Here is a 14,129-nt window from a genome sequence, read left to right as displayed (position 1 = left end):
AAAAAGAAAATAAACAATGTGCCCTTTACTAGAAGACACATTTGCATCTTAGCAAGAAGCAGATCCTAATCTGGGCCTCACATTCTTCTTGTAAAATTAGAATGACAGCACAGTTAAATTGTACATATATTTTGCCAAAATAACAGTTAATTTTATTTCAGGGTGGGTCCAGTCAGTCACGTGAATGGTGGATGATTGAGAATACTGATTTATTCATCAACATGTCTATTTGGGTTTTTTTTGTTTTGTTTTGTTTTGTTTTTTAACATGTCTATTTGAATCAGCCTCATAGTTTTGGGAACAACAAGTGTCTACTTCAATCTCAGTTTAGTTTCTAAAGTTTGTGATCATTTGAATAAATGTATGTTTTCATGGCAGTGTATGTGAGTCTCTGGTCTGATTGATGACTGACTGATTGATTGATTGATTATTTGACCGGGGCGTCGTGGAAGGACCACTATTTAGAATAAAACTGCATCCTGGCAACTTGAAGTGAGGAGGAGCGGAGGAGAGCTGATGAGGTTAGGTGTCGCCTACACGGATCACTTTATACCTCGGGACACGTGGACTCAGTATCCAACATCTGAAGCGTTCCACGGCCACGCAGGTGCTTTTGATTTGAAGCCCTCGCGCTGTAGGCACGTGAGAACACATGGCTCTTGACCAGTAACAAGACTCACCCGCCGTCCAATTCCATGACAGTTTGATAAGCGCTCTCCCTTCTGGTTTGAGGAATTCTCATTGGTGTTTTAACCCCACTCTATGAAAGAAATTTCAAACCGTAGGGTGTCAAGGAAACGTGGGCAAATATCCCTAAAGAGTGTTGAGTGGGTCCCAACCACCTGCCAACGGTTGCCAGTTGTGTTTCCGATTATCCCTGAAAGGAAGTGGCTTCATGGCCGGCAGTGGGTGGATCATAAGTCACCGTCTAGTTCGAGTAGGGAGCAGTTGTGCCAAAGTCTGGTCTAGAATCTTGCAAAAGGAAAACCCAACCGAGAGAGCCGCTCAGTTGTCCTTCCCCAGGTGGCTGCAACCTGCGCGTCCTTAATGCCAGGCAAGACCGTGTCGTGTCTTATGAGCAAGGACCACCTCAGGCCGCCCTTGCAGCGCCGCGGGCCTGGACTGGGATGGGGCTCCACTCGGAGGGCCGTGCCTTCCAACAGGGTCCGGGATACACTGTAAGGGGAAGCTTTCAATGTTCATAAACATCACAGTGTCTACTTAACTCTTCGCCCTGAAGGGGAAGAAAAGACAAGAAACGAAGCCCAAAATGAGAATCCCATGTCTGTCAGGGCTGCTGCGTTGTCTGCAGTTGAACGCCCGCAACAACAGGTGTCTCTACTCTCCTCAGGCACTAGGTACCGTGCATGATGATGATGACGATGATGATGATGATGATGATGATGATGATGATGATGATGATGATGCAGGGGGCTCCTTCCAGACTCACAATGTGAGTCTTCGGTGTCTCTCGTTTCCCTGCCTCCTCTTTCTGACTTCGGGGAGTGGAAAGGATATATTACAAAGGAGAAACACGCCAGTCCGCCTTACGCTGCCCAGAGCCCAGATACCAAGGGGTCAACATCAAAAGACACAAATTAATCTGCGGAAACTGTATTGTACTGTCGTGATTCTTAGACTCTCTGTGCCCCGATAGCACGTCCCTCCAAACACATGGCCGCTATATGTGCAACTCTACGTGCAGGGGCCTGCCACTGGGGAGCAGGTCTTCGTGGGAAGGGAGGCAGCGAGCATGGGCATCCCTTCAACAGAAAGGGAAAGTAGGCGAGTCCCTGGGGCCAGGCATGAGCAACAAAGGGAGGTTCTCAGCAGTCATGAAAATGAGTAAAATCAAAGCCAAGCGACTCATGCAACAGGTTAGTGAGCCTCCCTTTTACTTCTTCAACTTTACCCAAAATACTGCCCTGGCCATCAACCCTCGTCTTCGCCACCATGTTTCCCGCCAGTCATACACCTCTAGCCAGGTGGCTGTTCTGTGATACCAGACACAATCCAAGGTAAATAAAACTGGGAACATTTTTTTTTTAATTGATCACCATCCATTTCTTGGCAACACCACATAGCAGCGGGGTGGGTGGTGCAGGTGCGCTGACCAGGTGAAGCCTTCATTCCAGAAGCTTCAGCATCAGTACAAGCCCTGAGCCTTTCATTTCCCCAGCAGAGAGGCAAAGTGGCTAGAGATTATCCCGTCTCGAGGTGGTGTAGACGGGGAAGCCCTCCGCATGGCTGTGTGCAGCTGGCAGCTGGATAGTTGACGACCAGGCCTCATCCTCCATGTCGGGAACCGAGCTGCCTCAGTCTCATTATTTCCTGCCACTCCCAGTGCCTCAGCGATGGCTGAAGGCACTTTCCTCTCGTTTGCCCTTCTCGTCTCCCTTTCCTACTTCTCTCTCGGCAAAGTATCAGAAGACATAAGTCGATTTTCAAAGTGTGCACATGCACGTAGGCAGACACGCGCATACCTGCCCCCCCACAAGCCCACACAACTTCTCTCACACTCACACACACTAGAGAGAAAGAAAGCACACGTTTACTCTTACTTTTTTTTAGAAGATTTTATTTGTTTTATTTTAGAGGGGCAGGAGGTGGGGCCAGGGAGGGGTTGGGGAGGACCAGACGGAGAGGGAGAGAATTTCAAGCAGAATCTGCAAAGAGCTGGGCTCCGAGCCCCATGCTGGGTTTGCTCTCACGACCCTGAGATCATGACCTGAGCTGAAATCAAGAGTCAGGCGCGCCTCACCGGTGGATCCAACCAGGGCCCTCATGCGTTTATTTATTTTTTAATCGGGAAACTTACTTTGAAATATTTGTGAGTTCTCGTGTCTCCTTTCACAGCAGGCGTCATGAGCAATACAGAGGATATGATTACGCTTGGAAGGACGTTTATTGATTTTAACATGTTATAGGTTCTATCAAAGTTGTGCTGGTGCTGATGGAGTTTTAATGATGTCTTCCTTGCATGAACAGACCATAAACAAATTGCTGCTGCCTTACAAGCCCATTAATTTCTAACGTAGGAGGAAGTTTCTTTTTTGACAGAGCTGAGCTCGCAGTCCAAGCGTTACCACCTGCTTAATCATAAAAGCATATGATGTGATATAATTAAGTTCTAAGTTAGCTCCTTTATAAAATTAATGAGTAGGCAAGCGATAGGGTATTAAGGTAAAATACTGGGTGATCATTGTTTATTCCTATAAACGCCTGTGAAGTAAGGCTATTGGTAAATTACCTACTAAGCCTATGCAAATCGTTCTGCAATAATAACGCAAATTGTCCGACTTCTATAATAACTCACTTTATAAGGACAGTTGTCTAGCTGAAGCTGTCAGTGTGCTTAATCTACAGTAACAGTGGACGTGAAGTCTATTTTCATGGAGAAGAACGCTCAGCAAATTTCTGAAAAATAGTATTTGATCATTTTCTCGGGGAAGCTATGGCAGGAAAAGAGAGAATTTTCAAGCAAATAAAAGAAATCAAATCTCAGCTCAAGTCTCATCTCAGCTGTGAAGTCTCTCCCAAGAATTACCACCCCTTTCAGCCTGAGTTAATCTGCTCCTTATCTGTTTCTCCATGGTGAGTTATGACCCCCTCTCTCGCAGAACCTACTATATCGGAACATAACTATTATTGGCAAATCAATCTCTCAGGCCCACTAAGACATGATAGTGGCTTGCTCTTTTTTTTAAATCCCAGCAATGAACACAACTAGAGTTGATGCTTAAAACTTGTTAGGGAGTGAGATCGTTAGGCAGTAAGCAAACAGCTCCGACTGCAGAAGGGAGAACAGAAGAGATGCTACGGTGGGATTGAGCTACAGCGTGGGATGGGCGGCGGAGGAGGCTGGCAATTGAATCAATTATAGAAAGGCAAGTCTGATCGTTGCTGGGCTTTGGGAGCACTTCTGCAGAGAGCTGTTGTAAAGATGGTCCAAGTGTTGAGAGCTAGAAAAAAATTTAAGGAGAAACGGAATTTGTTAAGATGTAAGTGTGCTTTGAAAAAAGTAAGGAGTGTTAACGGCCATTCCATACGTAGAGTTTTGGCAAATACGGTTGTGATCATATACTCCAGAGAACACACTTAACCCTAAAGAGGTCTACTCCAAAATATTCTGACAAATCCAAATATGTCTTAAAGCCAACTCATTGGAAAAATCAAGTGTCAGTCCCACAGGGATGCTTCTGCACTTGCTGATAGCTATGGTACTTTTCACTCGTTACACAACTCAGAATAAAAATCTGATCACTGGCTTCAGGGCCGATCTCTTATCCTCTGAAACCTAATGAACGGGAATTAAACTAAACAAATTGTTTATCTCAAGGAAATATTAAGGTTCTGCCTATATTATTTCCCCATGACTAAAGAGTCACCCTAAGGCAAGATAACTTCTGAAAGTATATTTTATTATTTTGATTATTAGGACTAAGCCTAAAAACAACCCAAATCAAACTACTATGAACAAAATTAGAAGTTATTGCATCTTCTAATGAGAGATCCATGCTGTGGCAGCCTAAAGGTACAGCTTAATCTAAATATTTCACCATCTCTGAATGGTTAAATACTCCTTCTCTCTCCTTCACTTATTCTGCTTTCCTTGGTGAAAAAGTGAGGTTGCCTTGTGTTGTTGAAAATATGTCACCAACAGGTCTAGCTAACAGCTCTTGGATGGCTTAATAACCCAGCAATAAGACAAAGCCTTTTCCCCAGTAATGTTCCTAAAAACAAACAAACAAACCAAGAATTAACCCTGACTGACCTCGGTTGGGTGCGATGTGATTTTTGAAACCATCACTTAGACCTGGGCAATGTGGATTTGTCTTTGATTCTGCTGCAATTATGTGTTAACAACCGTGGAACTAGAGAGTGTGATCAGCTCATCTACATGGATGGAAAGTAACAGATTCTCCAAAAAGAGAAGAAATGGCTCTGTAATAACGAAAGTTTTGCCTGCCTGAGGAATGTAGAGATTGCAGATATTAAAAAAAAAAAAAAAAAAAAAAAAAAAGAGGTAAGATGCATAAACAAAATTCTGAGCTGTTTCTTTCCATGAAACTTGAGAGGACAAAGGGAATGTAGAAGGCGTTATTATAGCTGATTCCTATTAGCTTTGTGTTCTTGTCTTTCTGTACACGCACCTCTGCGTGTAGCAGCACGTTCCTGAACGCTTGAATCCTCCTCCCAATTCTTTCCATAATGGACTCATCAATGTTATGCCAAATTGGCTACCACAGTGCAAAATTCAATGACAGGCAACAGATTCTATTCATGAGACTGTGAGGAAACAGTCACTAGGACACATCACTGGTAGGAGTGCAAGTTATGTTCATTTGTAATTGTGCACAACTATTTCAAGATGTTAATGATAAATCCTGATATTACACAAAAGAATCATCTTATACAGGAAATCATGAGGCCTGACTTCAAGACATTGCTCTGACATTTATAAACTGTGTGTACCAGGGTATGAGGATTCAGTTCTTCCTTGTATTATCTGAAAAAAAGAAAATTCTATATAAGCTAATGAGAGATGAGTCTCTGTCACTTGCAAATAAGAGTCTTGGAAATGATGAGAACAGCCAGTGTGGTTTTTGAAAAATAATAAATATCTGGACACGTCCTATCATATGTTAAATATTCCCATAAAACTACTCATAGGAAAATACTGTGATCTTTGCAAGGAGAAAGAAAATTGGTTAGAAAAAAATAAACCCAAAAAGATAGAAAAATTAAATATGTTAAAAACACATATAAAATTAGTAAGGCAAGAATCCATAAATCAAGTTATTAGTAAGCCTTCTAGGAGAAAATGTAGGATCTACACCTTAAGTCAGACACATAGCTTGATAAGTTAATAAATGTTAAACATTTAAAAAATGAAGTCATAAAAGTTCTAGAAGAAAAAAACATGTTTATTTGTATGATCTTTGCACAGAGGAGGACTTTCCAAGGTCTTGATATTTTTTGATATTCCAAAATCAGAAACTATAAGAAGAGATTGATACATATCATTATATCAAAATATTATAACTATTTTAATTTTTATGAGATATAATAATGTTAACCTATTTTAAACTCAAATTCTAGCAAATATCTGCAGGAATAAAATATACATAGGGCTAATATCCTAATTAAATAAATATTATTTGATTATGTAAATAATAGACACTTACCAATGATTCTATTTCTTTTCTTTTTTTAAAAAAGAATATTTATTTATTCATGAAAGACACAGAGAGAAAGAGAGGCGGAGACACAGGCAGAGGGAGAAGCAGGCTCCCTGCAAGGAGCCTGATGCGGGACTCGATCCCGGGACCCCAGCGTCACGCCTTGAGCTGAAGGCAGGCGCTCAACTGCTGAGCCCCTCGGGTGCCCCCTCAGTGTTTCTATTTCTGAAGCAACACAGATACACAAACACACACACACACACACACACCTATAATAGCAATAGGATTCCAGTAAAGTGATGTTCCTTCACTGTAAAGGTAGGATAAAAAATAATTCAGGACAATTTGGCAATTTTCACCTATTCAGTATATATCATGAAAATTATTTAAATGTTTGTGAAGATTTTATCTACAATATAATCAACATTGTGCTATTTGTAAGGCATTTAGTCAAAAGCAATTTCAATGTTCTAATACAGAGAAAGTGTTAAATTGGTTCTGTAGCCACAGAAAGCAGACAAAAAAAAAAAAAGACAATCATGTGACCGATATAATAGAGGGCTTTAGAGAAATACCTGAGGACATGTATAATTGCTCAGAGTATGATGAAGTAAATACATAACAGCATATATAAAGAGTACTATTTTTCTATATTATACATAAATGATTTTATATATATGTAGAATAAATACATATTTTTCTGCATATACATATATGGAGTATATAACTTTTCAATATATAAAATATATAACATTCTATTCCATATATAAACAAATACATATATACATCCATATACGATTATAATACATAAATATATGTATACATATATACATAAATATGTACATATAAATATATGTATGTATGTGTACTGTGTGCTTATAGTGGTGAAATTTTAAGTAATTTTTCTTTTCCATTTTTTCATTATTCTGTACCACTTAATGTATCATAAACTTCTATTGATAATTTATAAATTTACTACAAAGTTTTTTTTCCTGATTTTACGTTGGATAGATGACTGCATAAATAGGGCTATCGCTACTCTACTGCAGCTGGTTGTTTCTGCAGTTGTCTAAGCGGAGTGGGTGGAACAGATTCTAACCAATAGTTCCTTTTAAACATTTTAACAGGGATCCCTGGGTGGCGCGGTGGTTTGGCGCCTGCCTTTGGCCCAGAGCATGATCCTGGAGACCCGGGATCGAGTCCCACCTTGGGCTCCCGGTGCATGGAGCCTGCTTCTCCCTCTGCCTGTGTCTCTGCCTCTCTGTCTCTCTCTCTCTCTCTCTGTGACTATCATAAATAAATTTAAAAAAAATTAAACATTTTAATGTACTAGGCTCATTCACATATAAAAGTCACATGGGAGATAAGTTTTCCTTTGTAATTCCTCATGCCCACACCCTCTGACTCGATTTCTCAACATGCTGATGCACATGGCTCTAGTCCCAACCTCAGACTACCACTTTAACATTTTATTTTATTCTATTTTATTTTATTTTATTTTATTTTTTTATTTTATTTTATTTTATTTATTTTATTTTATTTATTTTATTTTCATTTTGACGTTTTAGACCATTGTGATGTGTGTGTTAGCTTTCTGCTTTCTTTGATTTTCAGTTTTGCTCATTCCTTTTCTACTACTCTCTCTTTTTCCACCCTGGTGAAAAGCTCTACTTTTTGTCGCTGACAGATTAACTAGACCACTTAATATATTGAAAACATATTTTAAACACCCTCTTTAATAACTAGCAAAAATAATTAAAAAATATTTTACTTCTCTATTTTCATTTGTTTAAATTAGTTATGCCAAAAAAAAATCAAATGGCCTTTAAATTGTTTAAAAGCATATGTTGTTGACTAGATGGTGATTTCTGTGACTTCTGATACAGTTTATTTTATAGCTTTGGTCTGATGCTAATTTCAGCAGATTTTATACAGCACATTGATACATATGTGAATACAAATAAGCTCTTAGAGTTTACATAGGCACCTTGTAGTGTATCAGATTGGAAAGAAGAGAACATTTTTGGATATTTATTACTCAATTTACCACAAATTCACAAAGTCTTCTAATACAGAAGCCCCATTCCAGTTTTCTGGAATCTCTGGATTGAAATTTGGCAACTAGAGTAGCCATTTGTCAGTTTAAAACTGCCTTGGTCCCCACAAGCTGTGGATGACGTTGATGGCAATTCCCATTTTTGTATTTCCTATGAAAAATCAAAGCACCCGGATGTGCTGAAGGTATGAGATCTAGAAAGCTGGAAGAACCCTGAGAGTATGACAACCCCCCTCTCTCTCTCTCTCCTTTTTTTTTTTTTTTTTTTTTTTTTTTTTACTTATTTATGATAGTCACAGAGAGAGAGAGAGAGAGAGAGAGGCAGAGACACAGGCAGAGGGAGAAGCAGGCTTCATGCACCGGGAGCCCAACTTGGGATTCGATCCCAGGTCTCCAGGATCCCGCCCTGGGCCAAAGGCAGGCGCTAAACCGCTGCGCCACCCAGGGATCCCTCTCCTTTTTTTAAAATTCACAAATCCTCTGTGATCAGATGCTACCTAAAATTTAATTAGAGTTTCCCGAGGTCACAACTTATTTTGTAAGAAAATGCCCTCAAACATACGAACGGCGATGACACTTCTCTGACCTTACTATCCAAGATCCAGAGGGAAGAAAATTAAGATTCCTTCGGCAGCCTCTCTTCTTGTGATTTTTCAAGACCACAGTTTTTCATCTTTCCTCAAAGATTAACATGCTACAATGACTGTATAGGGCAATTAATAATGAGAATGTGTCACCGCAACGGCAATGATAGCAATTTGCTGTGAAAACAGAAGTCACAATGACCTTTTTTTCCAAAGACTCAATTTGCCCAAGTTGAATCATTTTCTCTATACCCCGAGGTAGGAAACTCGAAATTGCCTAAAAGGTAAATTACTTGGAATGCTATAAGGCAGTAGGTAAAAACTGCAGCAGCCCAAGAAAGCCAGACCTTCCTTGCGGTCCTCCTCTCCTCTCATGCAGCAGCTTCCGTGGCTCCGTTACCCTTAGCATCGTTTACCAAGATTGCTGTAGCTGTCTCCTCACAGACCATTGTTCTTCCAGACTCTTCTGGTCCCAACTTCTACTGAAGGCCTCTTCAAACAGCTGCAACATGCCCCTTACAGTATTGGCCTCTCGCTTGGGAATCATTCAATGGTTTCCAGTCGCTTCCAAACCCCTTGGGATGACTCCTCCAATCTAGCCAGACATCCACCCAGCCGTGTGTCTGTCCAGAGACTCCACGTTCCAGTTTAGCCAGGATAAATCCCTGTGACCTTGTTTGCTTCTGTGCCTTCGCATACTGTCTGAAATCGTCTTCTTCCTTCCCCAGCTGTGTAATTCCAACTCATCCTTTAAGTCTCCATATGAGTCAGGGTTGGATTCAGTCCAGCGGTGCAGACTGTCCCTCCTTGAAGAGGCTCTTTCCTTGGGAAGATCATGCATGTTCACCCTGCTTCACTCATACGAAAGACTCCGTGACTTGCTTTGTCTGCCGGGGTGTATGCGGAAGTGGCATGAGGCTTAAGAGTCAACATGGGTACCTGATTTTCCTTTTCCTGCACCACGAAACCAAGAGTAATGCAGCTAAAGGCTGCTCTGTCAGCGTGGATATCCGAATGAAGGTGACGTGGAGCAGACCTACAACTGGCCCGTGATAGGTCGTGCTGACGTCACTCAGAGTCTACAGTCCTCTGTCATCACGGCCTAAGCTAACCTGTCGTGACTGATGCATGATCTAGTTCTACACCGTATCCTGGCTTTATCGTTGTCTTTGATTATGTCCTCTCACGAGCCTTTGAAGTCTTTAAAGAAAGGCACTGCGATTTGCATTTTTTTTTCCCTCTAGCAAATAATAAAATGCATTGTACGTAAAAGGAAGGAGATACCTGTTTGTTGAGGGAAAAACTGAGAGTGAAGATTTGTTGTAAAACTATAAGTCAGATATTCCATATGGGCTCTAGGATGCAGGTAAAAGCATGAACAATCATACACTTACACAATAGATCAATACTTTGATCCTTTGCAACGAGTTTATCTGGATTGCACAGAACCTAGATAGATGGACAGGAGCACGCACATTCACTTCCATCTCCTCAGCGCTGACATGCGGTGCACCCAGCTGAGCTCGGTACCCGTCGGCCTTTCAGCACCATGAGACCCTCCTGCCCTGGGGCAGGGGAGGATTCCAGGGATGCATGAGTTAAGGCAGCCCATAAATAGCACACTCAAGGACAGGAAAGATTTAATCAGGTCCAAAGAGGAGGCAACGTGCATGTAGGGTCTAGAATCAAGGGAAAACATGGAGAATGGAGGAGAACATTCTAGCTGATGAATGAGCACTAGGACAGGACTGGGGCAGTAGTGCGGCTCGATGGTGAAAGCCCCAACACGCTACACGAGGCAGGTTAAACTTTATCCCAAAACCTCTGAGGGATGCGTCGAAAAAAAATTCATCAAAGAAATGACAACAGCAAATTTGTGATACCGAAGCTGCCGTCTAGAAGCACGTGGAGGATAGGCGGGGGTGGCCAAGGCGGTGAAACTCAGGACATGGCCAAAAACTCTCAAATGGTAGCCTCGTGTATAAAAAGATGACCTGGGGCAACCACGTTTCCAGGGTTTTAATTTCCCAAATTCATCCCATGATGAATGATGGGATGAATTTGGGAAATTGAAAGGATCTATCAACTATGGTGCAAGCGAATGATGGAAGGTGGTGATGGCAACCAAACTCCTGAGTGGGCAGACCCAGTGGGATCAGAGGCAACGTCCGTGTGCTGGACAAGCCGACAGTGAGTGATTAGGGCAGTCGCGGGGCACTGGAGGGGAAACGTGCAAACCCGGGTGAGATGCGCAGAGCTGCTTCAGCTCCAGCCTTGGCTCCCTTGAGTCGGCCTCCCCCACAGGGTTTCTTCTGGCCTCCAGGGCCACGTCCATCTCCTGCATCGCCCCCTATGTGTCCATTAAGTAGATCTTAACAGGCAGTAGATTGATGGCCACGTGTTATCAATAATAAAAAGCTCACATGCACTTCCTATAAGTGATCATACAGGAGAAGGCACGGCTTTCGGGACATAAGGCTCACCAGGGAGGGTGAAATGACCCAAAGGAGCAGGCAATTTTTTTAAGATACGTGTTCTGAAACAGGTATATCCTTCAGCCATTGGGAAATCCATCAATACGTCCCTGTATTTCAGTATAGGGGAATAATTCCAATTGCACAGCTTGTGAAAACCACCTTGGGATATTTCCAGATGAAAGATATTATCTTAACATAAAAGGCTATTTTTCACTCCTCGGTATTATATATTTCTCTTTTAATAAGTTTCCCCGCTTCAGGGCAGTAACATTCTGTTACATGTTGCAAAGTGTCTTGATGCGTATCAAGATTCCTGTCCAATATTTTATCTTACCCCAGATCCCACTGCACACAGTTATTTTGGGCCTGGGGGGAAAGGGATCTTGGGTGACAGATGACAAATTGAAATATTTGACAATCTTCTTACAGGGTTTGGTCCCACTGGGATCTGATGTCAGTAACACTGTGATGATCCAACTCATGGCACCGTGAGCTACCCCAGCAGAGCAGCCTCGGGTCACCTGGGAAGTGTGCTTGCAAGTCAGCGATACATTGGAAATCTATTTTTCTTTTTTTCTATTTGCTATGATAACATGGGATGAGGGGTTTGATGAAGGCATGAAGGATAAAAAGGAGGGGATCTTCTCTGCCAAGCGGCAAGATCCAGGTCAGGCCGTGGGCAGTCGCAGTGGTCGTTGCTCCCGAAGGACGATGCAGTGCAGGGGTCAAGCACTAGAATAGAAGAAACAGGAACATCTGTCCTCACCCTTGGCTATAGGAATCTCACCACCCATCTTTAGCTTCTCTATTCTTATTTTATTTTTTATTTTTTTTTTTATTTTTTAAGATTTTATTTATTTATTCATGAGCGAGAGAGAGAGAGAGAGGCAGAGGGAGAAGGAGGCTCCACGCAGGGAGCCCGACACGGGACTCGATCAATAAGAGGTCACCATCTCTTCGAGTATGTTTGCCAGGATGGACCAGACCCAGATGAGGAGATGCTAAATTTCCAGTTACCGGCTATTACTTCAAGGAATTACTTGTCACACATTTCTAAACACACAGCAGACGGTACAATTCTGAACACATATGCAAGTATAAATGCTGAAACTGTGGAGCAAAGGTCGATCATTCAATGTTCTTGAAAGAACATATACATAAATATATTCTATTATGTACTAATTTATGTAATATATTAACATATTATGTTACAATAATATATGTTATGTTACATATAATACATTTATGTTTAGGTTATATATTATATGAAAACATATGTTAATATATTATATGACATATTATATGTATATAATGTGTTCCAAAGTAATATGTGATCATATATAATTAATATGTCATCCAATATATATTTCATAATCATAAAAATTAAAAATAGGAAAAAAATAAAAATAGGCTATTTTAGTTGATATTAATGTATTGATTTTAATGGATCATTTCATTACCACTTGATGCAAAGAATCGTAAAATTCCAGTAGCAAACTGGTAAATTCTGGAAAATATTTGTGGACCCATTTAGAACCATCCTAAAGAGTATTTTTTTTTAAAGATTTATTTTTTATTTTAGAGAGAGAGAGAGGGAGAGAGGGCCCACAAGGGGGAGGAGGGGCAGAGGAAGTGAATCTCAAGCCGACTCCTCACTGAGTTCCAAGCCAGACCTGGGGCTGGATCCAGGTGGTCAGGACCTGAGCCAAAACCAAGAATCAGATGCTCAAATGACTGAGCCAAGCCAGGTGTCCCCTAAGGAGTATTTGTAATGAGCGCTACTAAACTTTGATTCGTTGGCCTTCATCTGACTGACCTAACTCTGCACAGTAATAATTCTTTTAATATGTTTGCAAATAAATCTTGCCCATCTTTCGAGGAGCCACTCTTTTCAGATATTCCTATTTACTTTTTAAATACTTTATTGTCTGCCAACTTGAACTTCTCTCCCAGGTAGGAGAGGCACTCTCCCCTTCACTAGGTGTATCACCAAAAGTTACAAGGGGCAAAAGGATTGTGAGCATTCTCTGCACGGCCATGGAGATGGGACGATGTCTCTCTTCCCAACTATGATACAAATTCTGCAAGTTCTGTTGCTTTTCTCTACCTCAAGTGGAATAGCGTTCAAACAACTAGGAAGAGGAAGTGTCCAAACTTTCCTCAAAATGAGAAAGCCAAGGCTGCGTGGTTAGAACCTGTGCTGTACATTAGGGTGGTTGTTCTAGGATCTATGTTCTCCATTTATTTATTTGTTTATTTATTTATTTTCAAAGATTTTGTTTATTTATTTATTTATTTATTTATTTATTTATTTAAGAGAGAGAGAGAGAGACGTGGGACTCGATCCCGCGTCTCCAGGATCACACCCTGGGCTGAAGGCGGCTCTAAACCGCTGAGCCACCCAGGCTGCTCTGTTGTCCATTTATTTAAAGCTTTAATTTTAATTCTAGTTAGTCTACGTATAGTGTAATATTCGTCTCAGGTATACAATTTAGTGACTCAAACTTCGGTACAACACCAGGTGCTCATCACAAGTGCACTTCTCAGTCCCCATCATCTATTTAACCCATCCTCCCACCCACCTCCCCTTTGGGAACCATTAGCTGTTCCCTGTAGTTAAGTCTGTTCCTTGGCTTGCCTCTCTCTTTTATTCCCCCTTTGCTTGTTTATTTGGTTTCTTAAATTCCACACATGAGTGAAATCATATGGTATTTGTCTTTCTCTGACTTCTTTTGCTTAGCATTATACGCTCTAGCTCCATTCACATCATTGCAAGTGGCAAGTCCATCATTACCCCAAGTGGCCAGTGAGCACTTGGAAAGAGGCTAAC

This window comes from Canis lupus, chromosome 13 (genome assembly GCF_048164855.1).
Source record: "Canis lupus baileyi chromosome 13, mCanLup2.hap1, whole genome shotgun sequence".
Lineage (NCBI taxonomy): Eukaryota > Metazoa > Chordata > Mammalia > Carnivora > Canidae > Canis > Canis lupus.
The sequence above is the reverse complement of the archived record's forward strand: the minus strand, read 5'-3'. Positions refer to the sequence as shown.